We start from the raw sequence: 23020 nt of genomic DNA, 5'->3' as shown, positions 1-23020 counted from the left end.
ATCATATTGATGTTGTGGGTAAATGATGTTTTAGCTCAGTGCGTTGCTGGAACAACGCTTAGCCAACTATCTGAATTACTGCGCTTCCTAGAAATCTTTATACTTCTGGAATGGGAGCAGAGTTCCAGCCTCAGGTTTTATAACATTACAGTAGCTGCTTAGCAAGGGCTCCTTGCTCCCACAGCAAACCTTTCCCTATTTCAGTTTGCTACATTTCATTAACCCTTGGGCGTGCACGCATACACTTTTTCTTGTTTATTTATAAAGAACAAGGTGAGAATACAATAATATTGTGTCAAAAAGAATCCAGGAGGCTGCAGCATTTACAGGAGACTGTAAGGCATTTAGCCTGAAAACCCTCCTTCAATCAACCTGAAGTTGCTTCGTTTGTTACACTGACCTAAAAGAGCCATTATTGCCATTGGGCTCTGAATTATACATAATCATTAGGAGGAGTTAGGTCCCCTCCAACTCCAGGCTTGTCTATCCTACAAGACAAAAACAGTTTACTCTTTGCGCTAGGTAGAAAACATCTGTGAGCATCCCAGCACTCAGCTTCCAGTGATAACCTTGTAAGTACTCCACATAACTGCATGTAACCACTCAGTTCAACAATATTCTGCATTTCTCTTTATAAATAATTTTGTTACACCTCATCCATTTTTGTGCTCTTTATTACAACACACGACTACGTTTTTTAGAGTCCCCATAAGAGAATTCTTCTTGTTATTCTTAATGGTGCCACACACTGCCCTCTCTAGTCTGTAAGCTTGGGACTTTTCAGAAAACCTTCATTAGTTCAGAACCTTTATTTTACAATTCCTGCTAAGAATTTCACAGGTGGCAAAATACCTAAATATTTCACACACACAAGAACCATGTTAAACACAAAAGAAAGAATTTCAGAGGCATGTGGGATTAAAAAAAATGGAGTGACAGTTGAACTCCGTTACTTGAATATATTTTGTGGGATTTTTCAACCAAAACTTTATTTTTCTTTTGATTGACAATTTGAGAAAATTTGGAATCAACCTAAAAAAATTTATTTTTGGCCCTGTTACCAATTTATTTACCATGTAAATCAGCTAATTGAGAAAAGGTTAGGAAAGAGACTGGACATAATGCTCTACTTGTGTTGTACTGATGAGAAGGACCAGTTACAGAGATTGGAGGAAAGTTTGCTGTATTTTCATATCTCTAAATTTGGTTTCATTACAAAATATCAAGACCTTCAAGGCATACTGTAATGTCTAAAGTTCCCAGGCATTTAATAGAGATTTGTAGGTGGGGACCAGGATCAAAGTTCCATCCTCTTTTGTAGTAAAGATGATATACCATGAGAAACTGAAGTGTCAGGGGATAAGTTTCTTGATCAGCCTGATAATTACAAAAATAATGAGACATCAGGTACAGATGATGACATTACACCAAGAGTTCAGAAGGTCTTAAATATAAATTGACTAAGTTGCTGGCTAAAGGCACTTCCCAAAGGAGTAGGGCCAAGTGAATGTCGTCCCTTCCGCACGAGAGATCTGAGAACGATCAAGGAATTACTCTTTCATCCTTCATTGTATGCCTGAATACCTGAATTTGGTAAACTGATTCAAGTAACAGGGAAAAGGACTCATGCAAAAGGAAACTGTCTCTCTCAGTCTCTTATGATTCATCATGTGTGTGCCAGTATCATAGCAGGCAAGGAGAGCTGCTTGACACAAGTTAACTCCAGTTAGAAAGGGCTTGTGAAAAGCTTCTGCAGGTGAAACTACCAAGGAAGCCAAGTTGTCATGGAACAGGACAAATACTGCTGGGGTTAAAAACTCCTTACTTTATCACAGCACCTTGTTGTCTCTGCAACCCTACAGCATGTGCAACACTTGTACCCCAAACAGTAGTTTTGCTGTCCCTTTTCCTCAGCATATTAAGAGGGAAAAGGTCAGTCTTTCTTCCTGGCCGCGATTCTTAACCCAATCCATCACAGGACAGGAGGGATGTGAAGGTGGTGGGGACAAACATGTTTAAAAACTTTGACTTGCTTTGCCAACGACCCTTTGCATTGCTGCCACAGGCAACAGCTGACAGACGAGAGAGGGAGAAAACCATATCCCAAAGCAAATGGAACTGTCCGTTGGCCTCTCAGGAGGAGTTGGCTGTATATCCTGGAATGCCTAACGTTCAGAAAATTTATCTTGGTAAAGGCTCAGGAAAATGTATGTTTTTATTTTACCCAAAGTAAAAATATTGGTCAATGTGAAATTAAAAAGTGAAAATAATACTCCCCCTTGTAAAAAATTCCAGCCTCCTACATTCACTGTATCCCATAGACTTCTAAAACAAATAACATGCATTTTATGTGTTTTTTTCCTACTAGCATTTTATTGGTATTTATAATGTAGTACAGAAGAGACTTTTAAGAGGGAAAAAGGCAAGTTACAATAACATACCAAAGCATTTAGAAAAGGCTGTGATTGCACAGGATACAGACCATGCTACTTCCCTTTCTTTCAAGGTGAAGAACAGAAAACATCAGGCAAGTAATGCAAATCCTTTCTGTTGCCACAGGGGCACACATTGGCATAGAAGGAACATATTTCAGGAGGTCACTTTTCATACCTCCTATTCTGAGTTCAAGCAAAAGAACTAGGTCTACAGACACACAGAAGTAGTATCTTTAGATACCCACCAATACAATGGATAGCAAACAACCAAAAAAACCACCAAAAACCCACAAACAAATATAGGAGGCTATGCTCAGCTAAAACTTAAGTGCATATGTAGGACAAAGAAGAACAGCCTGACTGAGAGCCCCATAGTTTTTGGAAGACAGCACTACTGATAACAGAGGTTCTTTCCACTGCTGTCCCTTAGTCCTCAGCATCACTATAAACACAACAGCTCAGTGCTATTTCGGCAAAATGAGACTGCACACATACAGCACCCTAACGCACATCTGACACTAAGACATACAATGAACAATTGTTTTCCTTCCAGTGTAAGACCATATAACCATTGCTTAGGTCAAGTTGTCTCAGTAAATACAGGGTACTGAAGTAAATTTAGCTTCAATTAGTTATATTAATACCCACGGCTCTCAATCAAGCATGTTTCTACCATAGTGCCCTTAAATATGTTTTATGTTTATATATTAAGCCAGAAGTTCTTTCATGGATCTGCTTTTTTAAGAACCGTAGTCAAAATAAAGACATCAAAGTAATAAAAGCCTGGAATCTAATAGTAATAATAATACACTAATTCCAATACCACAGAATGGTAAAATTCCTTCATATTTCAGCAAACAATCTGTCTTTCTTATGGGCTATAAATGTGCAGATGACTAAGGCAGTCTGAGGGGGTGGAAAGGCATGTAGAAGTGTTCTGTGTTGCAGCTTGTTAACCGTTCCAATGGAAGCAGAGTCCACCGCCTCTAACGAGCTCACTATTTTAAAATAAAGATACTGCAACAACTGTACAGATCACTGGTGCCCCCAGTTAGAGAAAATATAGGCTTGGCTATTGTTCCTTCTAAGGTAAAACAAACTGTAATCTGAGAGCATCAAAGCTATTCTCATCACTGATGAAAGAAGAGTTCAGTGTGCCATCTCTGAAAAAGTACACGCAGGATGGAAAAATAAAAACAAATAGTATATTAAAAATAGCGCTCTGATGGCTACTATCCAGTCGTTAGCCCCTGCTCTATTTAGTTTTCTTAAGCATGGAAGCTTATAATGTGTGGCTGTTACACTAGAGAGTTTCTGCAAGGTTTTGGATTAGAGCATTAGTTTAACATTAGATACTAGAACACTAGAACTTGGAAAAAGAAGGGAGTTCCTGGTACAACACCAGAGACAGCTACTAATGCCTCTCTCATGCAACAGTGAAAATTAGTCTGAGGTTGAGAAAGAGGCTGCTCCTGGAACCAGTAGGAACATGATGACCATGTTGCATCACTGCACAATTTCGTGAGACATACAGGAAGTGGGGAAGCTCTCAGGGAACCAGAACAAGAGCTTAGAACAAAAAGCACCTTGAGAGAGGAACCTAGACAGTGGGGAGGAAGCAGAAGAGAGGCTGAAATATGAACAGATTGAAACAATCCCAAAAAGCAGCTCTGCTAAAACAACTAGTACACAAATGAACAGCTCTGTCACAGCCATTTCTATCCCAAAACTAAAGAGAATGAGAAGAGCTAGGAATGCAGTGGGCTCTGCTCACACAATAAACTGAAATCTCCACAAGAGAAAAGAGCCTGGTCTGTGTAGCATGTTTAGTTCCCATGGTGGAAGAGGTTCTCAATCAGAGCTGCTTCTATAACAGATCATGATGTTGTTGGTACTGTCCTCTAGGAAGAAGTAGAAGTGACAACCTCAAACAGCACTTTTCCATTTGAGGCTGCAGTTACTTACTTTTCTTTTCCCTTTACTGACTGACCAAGCAGACAGCTCCATCTAGAACTCTTGGCCTTCTGTGAAGAAGTAGTGTTTACTTAGGAACTAGCTTTCTGTTAGTAACCCATGCCTCCACAGATAACTTTTCATCATAGTTTCTTACTTAGTAATTGCTGTTTGCTTGAGTATTTTAAGAGCTGGTCTAAAACCAGCAACATCTGAACCATCTCAAGCTGCTGGAAACTAAAGGTCATTGGAGTTCTCTGGTGAAACTTACTTATTGAAAATGCTGGTTCATCAAAATCTACATATTTTCCCCAAAGTTTTCCCCAAAGTCTTTATTTCAGCCAAGATCTGATGAAACCCTGTCTTGGCATGTCTGGCTTCCAGCCAGTCTGTCTACCGAGCTGTGGAGAAGCCCACTTTCCCTGACTTCTCCATGCCCCTCTACTGGAGATCTCAGAACTGCGTTCTTACCTGTCTGGAAGCCTTGCCAACCTCAGTCTAACCAGAACTTTTGGGATCACAGACCCTTACCACATGCCCAGACACAGCTTTCAGGGTCTGCAGCCTGTGGGTGTCCAAAGGATGACATTCGTCACTATACTGAATAATCCCAAAGCTTTCAGATTCCCAGTTCTGATATCTACACAGGCTGCCTGTCTCCTGTACTACTCTGCAAGTTGGGAGCTAGGTGGTCTAGAGATCTTGGGTCTCTGCTTTCAGGACAGGCTGAATGATGGACTGTGGGTCCTGGAAGCCCTGGCATGTACAGAATTCCCTCCACTTTGACTCTTCTCTGCAACTCACAGCAGTAAAACTGACCAGAATTATGTCGGCCTCCATCAGTCAGCTGAGTGCTCCCTGCAGCACAGTTCATTTTGGATATACCACGTTTCCTGTGGTTTTGGCTTTTGTCAAAAATGGGGGATAATTCTCCCTTCTTCCTTCCTCCAACCTCAAAGAAAACACTAAAATCTATGGCAGAATGGAAATTCAGTTTCTTGGCCAACTCTACCTGCACTGTTAGAAGCAACTTATTTGGCTATTTCATGACACTATCCAGAGATCTCTGTAATGCAGACATTGGTATTTCAAGGTCTGTTTTCTACAGCTCTTCTCTATTAGGGAGAGATTTATTTTCCTTTCACCAGGCAGAGGAGAATGCACCTTGCCCTGCAGAGGCATTTTCAAATTTTGAAATAGGCCCTTCTATTTCCAGCATTTTCTTTGAGATTGCTTCAGTCAGTGCTTGATAAAGTAACCTGCGTTGTATCAAAGTGTTGGTGCAGAAGCCCCAGGAAATCATAATTTTCCAAAACCTTTATGCTAAGTCTCTCAACTCCTGCTACAGTAGCTAATACAGTATGAACAACACTGAGTCACTCATCCTCTTAAACCTTTGGGTCCCTGTGTCTAAAAATTAATTCCTTTAGGGTTTGTTGGTTTCTAGATATAAGGGGCTCAGTCTAGGATACATAACACTTTGTCAAGAATATGAAGAAAAAAGCAAAAGCATCTTCAGGAAGTATAATTGAAAGACTGGCAGAGCGCTCACAGAACATCAAAATGGTGTGCAACATACCCAAGCTTGTTTTCCTTTCCAGTTCACTGAGCGTCAGCCGTAATTTAGAGCCTGATTCAGTACAAAATACACCCCCCAGTTTCCCTACAGTGAAAGCTTGCACAAGGCTTCTCTACGCTGAGCCTGAATGAGTTCTTTTCTAAATCAGGCAGGCCCTTAGGAATCCCAGCACACATACGTAAGCATGGCTGGAAATGGGGAAAGAGAAGGGGACAGAGACCGCCTGCTGCAGCGCAGGCCTGATCTGTGTAGCAGACCAGAAGGTCACAGCAGAGGGTGGGAGGAAGCACTGTTCTGCTCCATTCGGGCAGAAGAATTTTATGTTTGTTCAGAAGCACGAGAAATTTTGAAACACCATATAAGGGCTGAGACTCAGGCCCTGCTGGAAAAACCTGCTGGAGCCGAGCTCTGCGCATAACTCATATGAACATTAATGAGAGTTAAATGCATGCATTGAAAGAAGAATAGACCCCTTAGTGATTTGTCAAGATAAAGTTCAAAATAACTTTGAATGCTCAGAGGTAAATATTATGTTTAGGAATTAAAAACAGCAGAAGCAGTGGAACAATTGCCCATAATGAGATCCAGGAACAATCTACCCACTGTACCAGGTTTTCATTAGAGTTATGGCCTGCAGCCATACTACCTTGTGCTGGGATCTTAAACGCTAAGGCAGGTTGGGCTGCTTAGTATTTGGAGGGGAGACCTCCAAGCAAGCTTACCACTGCAGGAACAGCTTAGTGATGCCATAGATAATGCTCTTTCTTCTGACTCAGTATTGGATCCAGGTGTTAGTAGATCTGAAGGTCTTTTGTGTGAGATTAAATCTAATGATCTGGTGATCTGTGGTCATTACAGTATGCCTGTCCTTTCTCAGAAGCGTTACAATGTCACTTTGAAATGGCTACCGCATTTCACTGTAAAGGCGGTTGCATGTCAACGATAGGTGAGTGATGCCAATGGAATATAATAAGAAGCTAAGTTTTCCGGTATGGGGAAAATGGTTCAAGTCCTCAAAGGTCCAGAGGGGTGCTAAGAAGTGTCTACTGCATTATTTGTAAGGGTCAGTGTGCAAACCTATCCTGGATACATTGTTCAATCTTGGAGCTTTGCTAAGTGAGGGCACTTTTAACCCCAGGGTTAACATGGAGGTCATCCCAAGCTTGTTTACAGCCTCTAAACCCCTACACACATGGCTAAACAGCCTCTGCAGCAGCACCTGAATCAGAGTCCACAAAATGGGCCCCAAGCTGTTACCAGTAGAGATGGAGGAGCAGCTCCAGAGGAAGGTCAGCTGTCCGGCTAATGGCAGAACAGCAAACAGCTTGTCAATTGTCCACCCTGCTCTCAAATCTTCTGGGATTAAAACCCTCTGGCATTAGCCCTGCAAAGAACTAGGTGCATATTCAGTTGAATATGAACTGAATAGTTCCCTATCTAAATCAATGGGACTATATGCAGTGCACAAAGTTAAAGATGTATCTGACTCTGAAGAATGAGGGTATAAATGAGCAGTGCAAATATGCAGTTCCTAATTGATGGTCTTGATTTATTAACGTCCCCTGTTGTCAACCAAGGCACTGTACTAATATTGTTTTGCTTGTCTGTGTAGGACATGATCCTGAATACTGCTGAGAGCCCTTGAATCTGTAGTGCTGAGAGGGCTGACTTCATTGGGAATTCACTGAAATGCATCAATTGGAGTTCATTGAATTCAATGGGATTTGAGAGCATTTGGCATCCCTTAGGAGGCAATTAGCACCTTCCAGAAAACAGGCCTTAGGAAGTTCAGACAGGTTTTCCTCTGGGTTTTGGGGCAGTTACTATTTGTATGTAATAAATAGCCATTTTAATTTTTTGCTTTCATTTTCAAATCTGATTTTGAACAGAGCTTGGGCCGTCTATTATCGTGCTCGGACAGGACACAGCAACAAGTCTGGTACTGGTACGTAACTTACTGCTGGTTTGCTAGAGCTGGGTTGCTAGCTTGGTTTAGTTTGGAAATGCATTATAATAACGTCACCCAAGCAATACTTCTCTCCCTTTTGCCATGCTTTCAAGTTTTTTTTTTTTTTACTCATCTTCGTGATCCAAATAATGACCTGCTCATGGCACCCATACAATGTCCAATAGTTGCTCATCTCTGACTTCTTGCATTGACAAGCAGAAAGCCATGAGTCTGCCGGCTTTAAGTGGCTTCCAGGGTATGTCATAACTTGTGTTTGTACACGGGCCATATTTTCTTAACATCCTAGCTTTACCATTGACTTCATGGGAACAAGCTGGGTCACATAAACCAGCTGGTGATACATATTTGTGAGGAGGAGGGAAACCATCAGCATACACTACCCGCTGTCTTATATCAAAAACTCTTCCAAGTTACTGTAGATGGGGTTGGAAACTGGAGCCATAAGAAAAGCCCTTCCTTAACTTTGATATTTTTCTTTGCACAAAATAAACTTGGCCCTGGGATTTCACTCCTATTGCTACAGGCATTCTTCTTCAATGAGTATGCTTGATATCTGTATGTTATCATAATGCTGAAAAAATACTGTGGCGGTTCACCACAATGAAGACTTTACTACAGAAAATCCTGGATAGGCTCCTGTGACCTGACAAATTGCATATGAGATCAGTTATTCAGGACATCCTGGTGACCTACTTGAGTGAAAAGACGTTAAAGGATTTTCTACAAACAAAATGGTGGTCAGGGGAGAGAATTTACAAATTGAAAATATATATTATAGTCACTGATAAGGTTAAGGGAAGCACTTAGAGACTGTTCAGAGACCTTCCAACAGTGTCCTGTGTTTGCAATAGCTCTAACTTCATTGGATAAATGAGATATCCTTCTTTCCTTGAGGCATGATCCAAAGACCACTGGAGTCCACTGAAGCTTTTAAATCAAATCACTTCTGTATTGTCCCTTAAACAAAGATAATTTTGCAGGAAAATGAAGCATTGTAGTTAGATTTTGGCAACTAAGTATTTAATACTCATAAACAAAGAGTGCTTTAAAGTCTGCACACTTTCCCTTCTTTGCTTTGCTATTAACGTTTTTAAAGCTGTATTTCCTTCTAATGGCAAAACATAACACATAAGGAATCAGGTAAACATCCAGTACTCAATACAGTCAGAAGAACTGAAGGGAACACGTCTCCATTTAGTTTCCAAATGCCGCTCTAATCTCTCCTAAAACCCTAACAGCTTCTACAGCACTGCATGGGAATCCTTATGCTTCAGAAATACATCTTATTTATCCATGCAATAGGCAGCTCAATGCAATAGAAAAAATCCACATTAGAAAGAAGACGACAACTGTAATACTTTTATAGCATCCAACATTAGCCTTCACACCAGGAAGATGTAAACCACCAAATGTCAAAAGAGTGTATTATCCAGGATAAACTGAGCACTGCTGCCACTGTCAACTGCTTTAATATATATGCACTTGAAGTCCAGTCAGCAATGAGTGAAACTCCTGTTTATTTTTTTTAAAAGAAATACACATCCTTTTTTATCCAGATATTGCTGTAGAATTCTACCAAGAGTTACACAAAGCAACTGCAAATAAAGTGAATGTACATAAATAACTTGGTCTGACTTTTGTTTAATGTCCACGATGATTGGAACAGATTGTATCATGAACTGCTTTCCCTTTGGCTAATTAAATAGCTGTCCCCACTTACCATAAAGCATATTCTTATTAAAACAAGTATCTATATTCACTCTGTTGGATAAATTACTTCCAAGTAAGTGCCATAAAGCCCATTACATTCATGCTTTAGAAGTGGATCAGGTCCAAACAGACAATCAAAGGATTTCACTGGGATTATTTTAGATTAGAAAAACTAAGGAAGACATGAGGCACTGACAAGATCGTAAAGACATAAAGGATAAATTAGCAGTTACATACCAAACAAAGTACTCCAGCAGTATCCTAACATATTAAAAAAAGGGGGGGGGAAATTCTATTGTATTAATCTAAGTCCAAGTGGAAATCTGTTTGTTCAAAAATAAAGTGTCATAACTTATCTCCCATACAAATCAAATAGCTATTTCAAAGTTTAAAAAACAACAATATACAGAAATAAACCAAGTTAACCAACTAGTTGAGTAGGAAACTTATTCTTTCCACAAGTTCCTTTTAAAATTGAATAGAAAAGTAGAAAAGACCATGTTATGATTTGCCATATTAATGAGACATTATTGCATAACTGTACTTTTATTGCAGATATATTACCTGCTAAATGATGCTGTTTTTCCAGAAAAAGTTCACAGTACAGATTCTATGGGAATGTTTCCTGCTGACAGTTCCTAAATCTTTCAGAAGCTGTCAGCAACCTCAGAAATCAAGTTTGCAGTACCCTAGCAAGCAGAAGCACATGCATAGACTTTCTATTTTTAAACTGCAACTCAAACCATTAAAGAAATGCCTTAAACATAAAAGGTTATTGAAAATAAGATCATCCTAACTTGTCAATCTAAAGGACGTAGTCAATTACATGTAATCTAATCTGTAATTTCTTTAAATACTTGACATATAAAAATCTACTTTAACTTCTGTCCAAATGGTTTATCCTCAGAACCACATTAACAAATCCTTGATACTAAAATAAGTAAAATTTAGTAAAATGTTTCCACAGAGAACGCTGATCCACAACCTGTTTTATATTTACCCATACCCAGTCTTCCTACCACACATTCTTCCCCCCATGAAACTCATGAAAATGATGGCAAAGTCAACCAGCTTAACGAAATTCAGCAAAAAAAAAAAAAAAAGGCTTTAATTATGATCAATTACTAAAGATGACCAGCCAGACTTTTGAAATATCCCCATGCTTTGTGTTACTGTTATGCTCTTGTTCTGATTGTCATATTTTTTGAATGAAGACATGGAGAAACCAGATGCAGTTGAATGTAACTGCTGGAAATGGGACTGTACAATACCACAACCTCCTGATTATATACTGAACAGGAGCACAAACACTTCTTACAAAAGTTTACTAGAAAATCTGATTACCAATGTTTCCATCAAATCTGATTGCTCTTTTTATTATATTGGCCATATTCATAGTGGTGCTCAGCAGTCTACAGGCACAAACTCTGTTACTGGTAAATGGGATTTTTATGACTAATTTCCCCATTTGCTGTTTGTTACAAAGATCTGCGCACATAAACCAGGTATACAATTTCATTACTATATTTTAGAATATCCCTTTGTTTTGGATTTCAGCTAGAAGATAACTTTCTTAAGTTAGAGCATAACACTCTAATATACAATATTCCATGATGCTTTTCAGCTGGCTGGAGCAACATAAAATAGCTAGAGAACTGCCACATTGTGAAAGGGAAATTTTCTCACAACAGACAAGAGTTTGAAGATTTTATTACCTCAAAACCAACCTCTTACATTCTTCAGGACTACGAATCAGGGCAAGGGTTTGTATTCCAGAAATCACCAACTGGCAGAAAGCTTTCTGTGAAGGCTATTTTACTTGTTGATCTCAGCTTAACAAGTAATGATTCAAATAGATGTGGATCAAGTTCAAGAGAGATGAGAAAAGGTGTCTTAGGGCAGTCATTCCCCCTAGCTCCTGGATGCTGTCTTGAGACACATTTTAGCAGTCCAGCCCATAATCTATACATGCCTGGGTGAAAGGTACTGGCTACTCACAAATAAGAATGAACTAACTAGTAACTCCCAGATGGAATGTCACCAGAACGAACTGCAATCATTCTGAAGGGCAGGCAAAATGTGCAGATTTTTAATCTTATCACCATGGAGGCTATAGGTTCTGCAGCTTCAGTCATCACATAGAAATAAAACTTTCTTTCACTTATTATTTAAGAAAAGTAATGAGGAATTTTTTTTTTTGCTAGTGTCAATTAAGCTTTTCATATAAACACAACCTAACTGCAATGGGCACTACAAGTAGTGCTGAAAGAGCAAAACCCAAGGCCACAAGGGTTGCCTTAAAACCAAAGACCAGGAAGACAAAAAAATGAAAACATGGATTAAGATTTACTACAGAAAGAGAAAGGAAAGGATGGATCATAAAATATAAGAGTACATACACAGAAACACATTGGTATATTTATACACATTTTTGCATCTATATACATATATCTATACACTTCCAGACTATACATTATTGGGCAGCATATGTTCAACAAACAAGCAAAATGCAGTATAGTGTTTTCATTTGGCATAAGATTTGCAATAAGTCTAGAATCTTAAAAGTGTTTATATTGTTTTAATTAGTGCCAGTTACCTCTCCACTGCTATGGATTGATGCAAATACCTTCACTTTAAAAACTGGAGTTTGCCTTCTGCCCTTAACTTCAGTTATGAAACCTCCCACTGAACCTCCAAGCAACATCAACCCAGCTAAAACTTTACATATCTGTTCTTCCAAAATAGGATTTTGCTGGGGGTAATTGTTCACTTCTAACAAAGTTTTGCAGAGACCAGGACAGGTGTTCAGCAGATACAATTTGTCACATACTGCCTAAAGCTTCTCAGAAAACCACCAGTGTTGAGAACTACTTTTACGGCTTCAGCAGATCTACAAAGCCCTGCTTAGTTTCAGTTCCCTACCTGTAGAGACAATGATCATAATTAACTTCCTTCATAAAAACCTTTGATACCTATTGAATAAAAAGCACCTTACAAGCAACTCACACATACAGAATTGATTTTATATGTACTCATAAGTGAATTACACCTGTGGGCACAGAAGAATGTACAGAATGGATTGGCAAGTTAATGTTCCTACAGAAGCAGAACTATAAAACTACAGTAACATTTAGAGTTAAACTTTGTTTTCTAAACTGCATGGAGTCTTAATACAAGCTTGAGCATTATGCTGCTATATGTTATGTACCATGAATGAACAGAATTACTGAAGAACTACCTACTAGAAACTTTGTTTCTTAACCTTCTTCAGAAGTTTGTCTTCAGGTTCAAATGATCACTCTAAATAAGCCATCTTAGGAAAAACTACCAGCATTGTTACTGCTAAGTTTCTTATACAAATCATATGCTGCTCACACAAATTGATATACTTATGAGTGGATTGAATAACAGTTTTTGAAAATTATCAAGTCTTTAAAATTATTTTCATTTGCATATGTGGAAATGCCACTACTTTACCTCCAAAATCTTGTAAATTTTTCCAGTGAATATGCTAACGGACCTCTCAAAATCATTACAGATACTTTTACAAGCATGCACTGAGTTTCTGCAAAGCAAGGTAGTATTTTACTGTGTATTAAGTCTTCTGAAAAGGACTGATTGTATGATACACGAGATCACTTACTAGAATTGTTCACTTTTCTGTGTGAATTTTCAGATATATGCCTCATGGCACAACTACTGGGCTGAATCACTTTTTCAGGTAGTATATTTTAGTGAGTGTTTGGTGGTTACACATATGCAAACACTAGTGGGAGCACAAGAAACAGCACCAAGATGAATGCTAATATTTATGGAGTTAGAGAGCATTAAGCTGGCTTGGAAACAGAATCATTTTGTTTATCCAAAATCCAGCTACAATCTAGAGGATGCAAACTTCTAACCACCATGCTAAACGTGACAAGAACTAGTAAGAGCCAGCTCCGTTTAAAATTTAACTGTGGTTAAAAAACAGGAATCAAACCATGCTAGCTGTTACATAGATTTTTATTATTTTTTATCTGATGGTCTCTGTGGGCTTTTGTTTGTTTTTAAATCTTAGCAGGCACCTATCATCAGCTATGCTGCCATTGTATCCTCTAGTCAGCCCTTGCAGACATCACATGCCCTTCAGACTTCCGTCCTCCCAGAGCACCTGCTTCATAGCTAACACAGAATCTCTCTTATGGTCTCTCCATGGTCCTTCTCAACTGAGACCTGGTATCTGTAAAACCTTTGGGACTCTCCTATCCAAGGAGTTGTAATTCTTATCTTCTTTTCAGACTTGTTTCTTTCATGGCAACATGCTGTGCTAGAGGCCAACTTTCTTTTTATCAAGTTCTAACAAGCCTCGTAAAAGATACCACCTCAGATCTGATTTTTATCCTTAAGTGAATGAACAACTTCTAAACACTTGGGAATTGCTAAAATGAGAAGAAAGGGGTTCCTTTTTTGTGTCACGCTTAGTTGTGTAATTTTGCTTTTTCAGCCTTTCCCAATGGCAAGTCCTTCTCCCTCTCTTCTACAGCCCTCTTCCTGAATACTTTACAGCTATTTGCTGGTTCCCCATAAACCCGTCTCTAACATCCATTCTTCCCTGGGCCCACAAACATGAGCAGGATCTATAGCTGAAGGTCATGGAGGTACCTTCTGTCTTAAGTAAATGGACAAGGACCCATTTTTCCTTTGGAATATTTCCTCTAATCAAGAGAGAAGTGCACCTACCTGACAGGATGCTGTTTTGGTCTTTTATCAGCACTGCTGCACAACTGCATTTAGGACTCTGTGCAGTAGTGGATTAACCATTATTTCTTCTTTCTCTCCCAGGGGTTACAATGATTGCCTCCTTAGAATTTCACCATGACGTTGTGCCTGGAAGGGAATGGGATAGAGTTAAACCAGCAGTTCCTTAGATGTGAACATGTGGCCCTGTTGTTAGATGACCATGCTGACTACTCCTGCTTAATTTCTACAAAAAAAACAAACAAACATTATCCATTGTCTAACAATAGAGCCCTAATAGCTCTTTCACTTATGGCTGCTATTGAAATAGAGCAATAAATCTATCCATACCAGCAACACCTTCTTTCTTAGGGAATGAATACAATTTATCAACTCCAAAAGTCACGCTGCTAATACAGTCATAATTTAGAATTTCCAAGAACCCTGTGGACAGACACAGCCTCGCAGATAGGAGAGTCTATCTTGCTGTCATTCCAGTGTTGAGGACAAGAATAAAGAAGTCATTAAATATTTTAGTAAAATAAGGTTATTTCCCCAGACTTTTCTTTTTTGCAGTATTTAATAGAACCATGTCAGATAAGAGATCCATCTAGCCAAGTATCCTGGTCTCTGACAATGTCCAGCAGACACTGAAAAACACAGACATAGAGATAAGTATGTACCAAAATTTAACCAGAATATTCTTTCAGCAGAGACACCTGCTGTTGTATACAATGGCCCTTGATGGATTTTTTTTCCCCGTGATCTACCCCTATCATTTTTAAACCTGTATAAAATTTTAGCATTTATACCATCATGAGACAAGGATTTCCACAGTGACTGCCCATTGTGTTATGAGGGATCTCCTCCTGTCAGGTAGTTTCACTTAGAATTCCAGCTTCTTTTTAAGCCACACTTTTTATAGAAACTTTTTTTTTTTTTTACTTACCCTAAACAAACATTTCCCATTAAAACACTACATTTATGCTATTATATAAAAAACAGAAAATAAGGATTAAAGTCAAAAGAAAATAAGAGCCACTAACCTATGCTTGTTACACGAACCAAAAACAACCAGGAAAGATAGAGTTAGTTTTTAAATATCAGTTCATAAGATAGGCTGTTAGGTGCCATTAACTAGTTAGGATTTCCTAATTGTTATCATGGAGTGATTATCTAGAACACTGCATTTTTGTCCCAGTCTCACTGCTGTCATTCCGTGGCAGTCCGAGAAGCTGTGAACTATCACTCAGCTGATGAAATGGAGCTGGGCACCTCATTAAGCCAATCAACTATGTGCCAGTTCTTTCTACTTTGCAAGCTATATCTTCCATAACCTCTCAGCCCTTCTGGAACCTCAACTGAATTAAGCACAAGAGTGACTGGAGGGAGTCATGTACTGCATCCTTACACCTGTGTTAAATAACAAAGCATCACAGGGGCTTACCCCATAGTAAAATGAGGAGGAAAAACAGCTTCGTGAATAACGTATTTATTTCAATCCTCATAGAGTTCCTTTAGTAACGTCAGAAAGCAGTGGCAACTCCTTTTTATCTTTACTGTTGTCACTTCTCTGAACAATGGGCTTTTCTCCTGTTCTTGGACAGCCACGAAAAAAGCGTCAGCATCAGACTGAAGTTGGCCTGCTTGCCTGCAAGCTGTCTCTTCAGAAGGCGGCAGCTGGAAGACAGTCTTCGCTCATGTTCCAAATATACCATGTCATAGGATGCAGCATGGTTTCCTGTAAGACAGGGCATAAACCCTTCCTGGCTAGAAGGAAGGAACAGCATGATGAGGTTCATGTAGACTGGGGGATAAAAGCCACTCCTTGCTGTCCTGGGCAGCAAAGCGGAGTGCTGACCCACTGCACAATCACTCTGAGGGACAGTCACTTCTTGCCCTGCAGGGGGACAGCTGGCTTCTGGACAGGCACAAGGCTTCTCCCATTCTTCATGGGGACTGCAGAGCCTGATCCTCAGCTGCCCTTACTTTCATTCATCCCGTCACACCCTGTGAGGTGGTCTCAGGAGAGCAGGGACCTGCCCTAACTGTGCTACTCTGCTCTCAGAAGTCCTGCCTGCCACACTGCCCATTGAGTGTGGAAACCTTGGTCAGAGCATGTGCAGGGAGGTGGCAGCCAGGTGTCCTCATTGCCAGCCCTACTGCTCAGGCTCCCCACAGCTGCATGAAGACTTGACCAAGAGCCTTTTCTGCCTGCTGGCTTCAGAGGTGCACCAAACACAAAAAGCAAAGGTGGGTGAGGCTCTCTCTCTCTCCTTAGTGACTGACAAATTGGATGACAAAAAATAGTTGCAGATGATGTATTTATACACATTAAAGTACATAAAATATTTTTTCTGGCTTGCATATCCTTTAAAATAGACCTGATTGTCTCAAATAAACCTTATACCATTTCCATACAAGGACCCACACAGAGCAGAATGAACTTCCTACCATCACACAGTAATTTCTTTTAAAATCTTTACCGCACAGACAGCGTGGCAAGGCAGAGTGTTGAAGACAAGTGCTTTCAAGAGATACTAGACGACGTAGTGAAGTACAGGCATGGACAAGTGCCTTGTAAAGGTAAGGACCCCCCTCTACTGACCTTAAGATGATATCTTCCCAACAGACCAGAAGTACAGCTTGTACATGTGCATAATTATACACACTGTATGGTCTTATAGACGTGCAGTAATATATTCACAGACTTGCAACATACAAATTCCAGCCATTAATATGACAATATTTTCTCTCTAGAGATGTATCAATACTGGTTTATTTCTAAGGTCTATAGTTAATTTCAACTCCAGGTCATACCAACCTCATGTAATAACATACCCATTTATCAAGTGTCATACTACATCACCAAGAAAAACTGAAAGTTGAAATGCTTTCTAAATCAGTTGCTTTTGCCGAGAGTATTTTGGACAATGCCATCTGCCCAAGGATTTCTACTAAGCAGTGTCTTTAAGCCCTGTTGGCCGTGGGGCTGCATTCATTCTTCACATACAAATCAATGGATTCCCTTAACTTCAGTGACAAGGGGGTAAGGTTTCATGTTATAAAAATATAATGCCCACAATATTTGTCAAATCAACTTCATTCTGAAATCCTCTGTCACTGCAAAAAACAAACAAACAAAAAAAAACAACCAACCATTGGCTCACTTTAAAACTGAACTGTGGTTTAAGACCAATTGCTAAATCAAATCCAGTCATATATAGCCTAGGATTTAAATATACGTTTTAAAGTGACAGCTAAAGAGCAGTTTGGGCACCACATCTACCAGCTAATTCACGTTTAAAATAAATCTGATGCAACCTGAAGTACATAGTATGTTTATACTTCAGAATGCAGCATTGGTTGGGATATCCGAGGCAATTCAGTGTCAGAAATACATAAACCATGATCATCCAGCACTCAGTGAGTCCAATATGCTCAGAGAAACTTGATTAAATCTCAAGTAACCTTACCAAGCATGGAACTGGGTGGTATAGTATACTATATAAGGTATACAGCATATACTCATCATTTCAAGGTCAGCTAGTTAAAATACATCTATCCATATCTGTTAGGAAAGAGTTGAAAGTCTTCTATCCTAATTCAAACAAGGCCTCAGAACTGATGTATGAAGAACAGTTAGACTAAAAGGAGAGAAAAATGCACATGGCAAGACAGCCCAGGATGATACAGAGATAGGACATGCTAAAGGAGAAAAGCTAACCTCTCAGACATTGCATCAGTTTAGGCTCTCTTTATATTCCCTTAAAACACTCCTGGAATTCTCCTTTGCTAGTAAGCCATTTCCTGAAAGCCTGAAAGGCCAACTGTTCAGTACCATAACATTTAAAATTTCTAGAATTAAGTAATTAGAAAACAATATGCTTGAAGAACACAAGACCACTCAAGGCATGAAAGTGATCAATAACAGCACAAGTAATTAAGTTTTTTTTAAACAAAAAAGCTTTCTATACAACTTCAGGTATCAGTAATAATGATAATCGTTACTTTCACGATCATTAGATTGCTAGAGGATATTTGAATGCCAGCATTTAAAGATGGAGTTTTTATCTAACTCATCCTTGGAAGGCTTCACTGGCAGGCAACTTGAAGTACTTCTTCAATATCAGCAGTAGCATAATGTAATGAGAAAATGAGCTGATAACTTGTGAAGTCAACATCATCTTCTGTTCTGGTAGAGGCCAAATTTAAGCGATTCCTGCTATTTCTGTCACTTAGCTCAGCCATTCCCTTTTATCACACCTTATATTTGTGTTGATCCCCAGGTAGGGCAACTGAAAGCTTTCTTGTTGACAAGAAATCCGGGTACTGAGGTCAGCCCTTCAATGCTGAAATGTATGATTAACAGGTAGAATTAATCTAAAACTATCCTGTAGTTCTCTTAACTCCTAAAGCAATTGCTTCATTCCCACTAGCAGCACCTTTGTACACAAGTACATTAAGTGTTAAGCCTCACAAACCATGAAAACCTGAGATAACAGTGGCTGTACATCAAGGTCCATCAGGTGGTGGATATCAAACTGCTGTTCTCAGTGCTGTGGGCTCCATATATTAGCACTCAGAATAGTTGAATCAGCACACAAGTCCATTTCTTGAAAGGTATTAATCTTTTTAAAGGTGAAGAATTAATAACAGAGAGAGAGAAAGGGTGAGAGAAATGCAATCTGTTACAGGACTGGGAGAGTGCAAATGAAGATTAGAGCTGTAGTTAGCTGTCGCAAGAGATTGCAACCTCTAGTGAACAAACCCTCTCAACTCACTGGCATTTGTCACTCCAGCATTCTAGCCTAAATTACATTTAAAATAATTTTGAGACAGTGGAACTGCTCATAACCTGTGTAAAAGAGAATATTAGTATGACAGGAGGCTGGAAGTAATGAAAGGTCTTGGACAGATTCTTTATTAACATGTATTCCTTGCACAAGAAATAGGCAGAGAGGAACAAAGCAGTATGGATTTTCTAGCTTGTATTAAACTACAAGATGGAAATAACTGGTAGCACAGAATCTCCTGAAAAATTTCAGAGACTCAGCAGGGCTTTTAAAATCATTTGTGTTTCTCTAATCCCTGTCTTCTACCCAGCCTACTACTTGACGTGTTTTGGAACAGGTAAATGAGGTCCAGAAATGCACATGCAGTATAGATGCAGGCAGGCCAAACATATCCTAATAGTCAGTAGCTATGCTAAACCTTCCTGGGAATTGGCTGAAGGGACAAACTGGAACCTTTGGTTTGGAAGCTGTTTTTTGCTATTTCCCATTTCTGCTGAATCAAAGCAGGATTAAGCCCTTCTGGGTTTGGGATTTTACCAGACTACAAACTCAAGGCTTGTGTCTACACCATCACATTCACTGACAGAGGGACAGTGGTGCCAGATGCAAGGGAGGGCACCCACTGCCACAGGGTGCGGTAACATATTAAGGTGTCTTCAGCTTCATGACCTGTTACTGCCATTGTGTCCTGTCTTTATCAATTTTGTATCTCTTTATTTTTGCCATTGGTAGGAAGTATCAACAATGCACTTGAGAGCTGTTCTAACCCCCCCCATTTTCATCTGCTGGAGGGTTCCATAAACAGGAAGCCCTAGACCCTACATCTTTCCAATCTCTTTCAAGCTTAGTGGAAAAACTCATGTGAGAGAGTGCAAGACTGAAGTCAAATTTTTATTTTAGGCTTGCAAATTAATTTATGAGCAATGACATAGCAATGCTAGCTGAATATGAGCCAGAAGTGTGCAGTGGCCAAGAAGGCCAACAGCATTTGGGATTGTATCAGAAATAGTGTGGCCAGGAAAGTGATTGTTCCCCTGTACTCAGCTCTAGTGAGGCCACACATAGTATTGTGTTCAGTTTTAGGCCCCTCACTACAAGGGCATGAAGGTGCCAGAGCATGTACTAAAAAGGGCAAAGAAGTTGGTGAAAGGTCTAGAGAACAAGTCTCATGAGGGCTGGCTGAGGAAACAGGTTATTTAGCCTAAAGAAAAGGAGGCTCAGAGGAGACCTTACTCTCTACAGCTACCTCAAAGGAGGCTGTAGCAAGGTGAGGTCAGTCTCTTCTCACAAGCATGAAGTGATAGAACACAAGGAAATGACCTCAGGTCGCACTGGGGAGGTTTAGGTTGGATATTTGGAGAAACTTCTTCATCAGCAGGGTGGTTAGGCACTGGAACAGGCTGCCCAGGGAAACGGTGGAGTCACCATCCCTAGAGATATTTAAAAGATGGGTACATGTGGTGCATGGTTTAGTGGTAGGCTTGGTAGTGCTAGGTTAACAGTTGGACTTCATGATCTTAGAGGTCTTTCCCAACCTGAATGATTCTACAATAATGTAATTGAAGATTTGTTATTGTTGTAGAGAAACATGCAAAAGTCTGGTTAGAATACAGCACAGTGACAATGTTGTATAGCAACCTTCCTACAAACTGTGGCTCAAAACACTGTACAAAGCATTATCAAGCAATGTTTTAAATTAAAGAATGAAGTTATAAAGACACTGATTAATGAATTAAAACACTTGGTCATAAATGCAATGAGAGAAAAATCAGCAGGCATAAGAGGTTGAAGATACATTTTGAGACAGATTTGAGAGGAGATGGAGACTCAGTGAAGCAGATACACAAGAAGGTCAGTCCATGTTGATAGCAGATCACAAGAACAGTGTTGTACTGTAAGGAGCTATGATTAAGCATAGAAAAGGTCTAGAGAATGAGGGCAGGAGCAGTAACAAAGGAGCTGGTGTTCCACAACCTCATCTCTCATGCTGTCATTAACCATGAGGAAATGGGATGAAGTACTACCCCAATTAGACTGGTGACATTTACAACAGCCCATTTTGCTAAAGCAAAAAAAGGACTGGTAGACTGGAAGACCGTTAAAAAAAGCAGAGTAGGTTGACCAGATCTGAGGGGTCCACTGAGAACAAAGCTGCAGGAATGGCAAAGGCAACTGAAGATGGGAGGATCTGGAGAGACAGTAGAGGACAACTGTTTTTGCACCTACCTGACCATTTATATTCACCATCATATACATTGCACTATTTATATTCAGAAGGAACAAAACCAGATTTACTGGAACATGCATGCTATAAAGGCTGACATTCACAGGCAACATGAAAGGAGACACAAACCAGATCTTTTACACTGAGGTCAATCAGCTGCAGTCAATTGCTAGACTCATTCTCAGACTATGCACACCTTAGTCACCCAAATACAAGTCCTATGCTAGGGACTCCGAATTAGTGTTTTGAAAAACTGGGACAAAAGTTACAGTTAACTGCAACAATAAGCTTAAATACACTGTGTCTGTCCATACAAATACATTTCTCTACCACTTTGCAAGTTAGCATATTGCTGAGAGGCAAACCAAGTGAGGTTCTAGATAGTCTGAAGCATTAAGTAAAATATCTCTAAACCATTTGCTGTAAGGTCTTCTACAAGCAAGCTCCAGCTTCCCTACGCTATGATAAAGGAGCAGGTAACAAGCCCAACCAAACACACCATTTAGCCACCAGGCCTGCAATGAGGTCCAGGCAGTACCTTTCTGGAAGTCAGCATACTCCAGGTAGTACTATATTGACACAGATGCTACTGATGCGGAGGTCACTGCAACACTGATGCCAGAGGGATTAAGAACTCAGATTAATTTCTCTGCAACATTGCAGATACATCTCTGGCTTGGGGGCTGGCTTAGATCATTAGCATTTTCCCATACCTTTTGCAACTCCAGAGACAAATCGCTGCTCTAGCAACAAATAACCCTTTTACCTAGAACGGGATCCTTCCCTCTCTCCTGCTCAGGAGAGAGACGGCCTTTCACCTCATCCCTTTTTCTTCTGAAAGGGAGCAAAGCCTGAGCCAGTCTCTACTGATCTACGTGGAATTCATTTACAAAAAATTTCTATTGGAAGGTAAAGCAGATTCACCATGACTTAACACAAAACTATGTCTGAATATAACGTCACATTAATAGATACAGACTAAAAAGGTCAAACATTTTGCAACCACGCTACTCTGTTCCTGGTCACAAGATAGCAGGAGTTAACCCTTTGTGTCAAGCTGCAGTGACCCTCCGCTCAGCATGACAAAGGAAGCCTACCACTGAGGTATCAGACCAGTCCTCGCTCCACCTTTCCTCTTTCAAGATCATATGCTGAAAACATTTTCTGGGCACAGTACCTTGCCTTCAAAGCTAGGATAAGACTAGAAAGAAAAAAATGGGAAGTGGAAGACAGGATTTCAACCTAGTTCAGTCTAATTTTTAAATGGAGTCAGTGTTTTTCATTCTAGATGCCTGCTTACTTATTCAAGTCAAGATCATTCTTAGGGGGATCTTGTCAATAAAGTCAAATCAGGCTCTCTGTGAGCAGTGAGGTTTTGAGGGTCTTTTTTGAGGGCTTCATTAAAAGCCGACAGTTTCTCTAACCTTTTAGCAGAACCTGTTATCTGATGACGTGAATTAAAGTCTCTCAAATGACTAATAATCATATCAAGGCTGCCATGTCAGCTTGTAGATTTGAATAAGAGGGTCTGAAAACATTTGCATGCCTTGATGTGCCAGTGCTAAGAAGCTAATGTGATAGTGCTGTCATAAAGCACTGGAAAGACATGACTTAATGTAATCTGTCATGTCATAT

The 23020-nt window shown here is 39.7% G+C and overlaps 1 long non-coding RNA gene across 2 annotated transcripts in view; it reads right to left on the bottom strand.

Annotated features, from left to right (window-relative positions):
• The window catches only part of LOC121074408, a 504929-nt gene that overhangs the window by 220329 nt on the left and 261580 nt on the right, over positions 1–23020 (bottom strand). For both annotated transcript variants that reach the window (XR_005822307.1, XR_005822306.1), the window contains one exon: positions 14369–14515. This is a non-coding gene — a long non-coding RNA (uncharacterized LOC121074408). The remainder of the gene's footprint in view (positions 1–14368; positions 14516–23020) is intronic.

The sequence above is a fragment of the Cygnus olor genome, chromosome 8, assembly GCF_009769625.2.
Source record: "Cygnus olor isolate bCygOlo1 chromosome 8, bCygOlo1.pri.v2, whole genome shotgun sequence".
Classification (NCBI taxonomy): domain Eukaryota; kingdom Metazoa; phylum Chordata; class Aves; order Anseriformes; family Anatidae; genus Cygnus; species Cygnus olor.
This window is presented reverse-complemented; position numbering and strand designations above follow the sequence as displayed.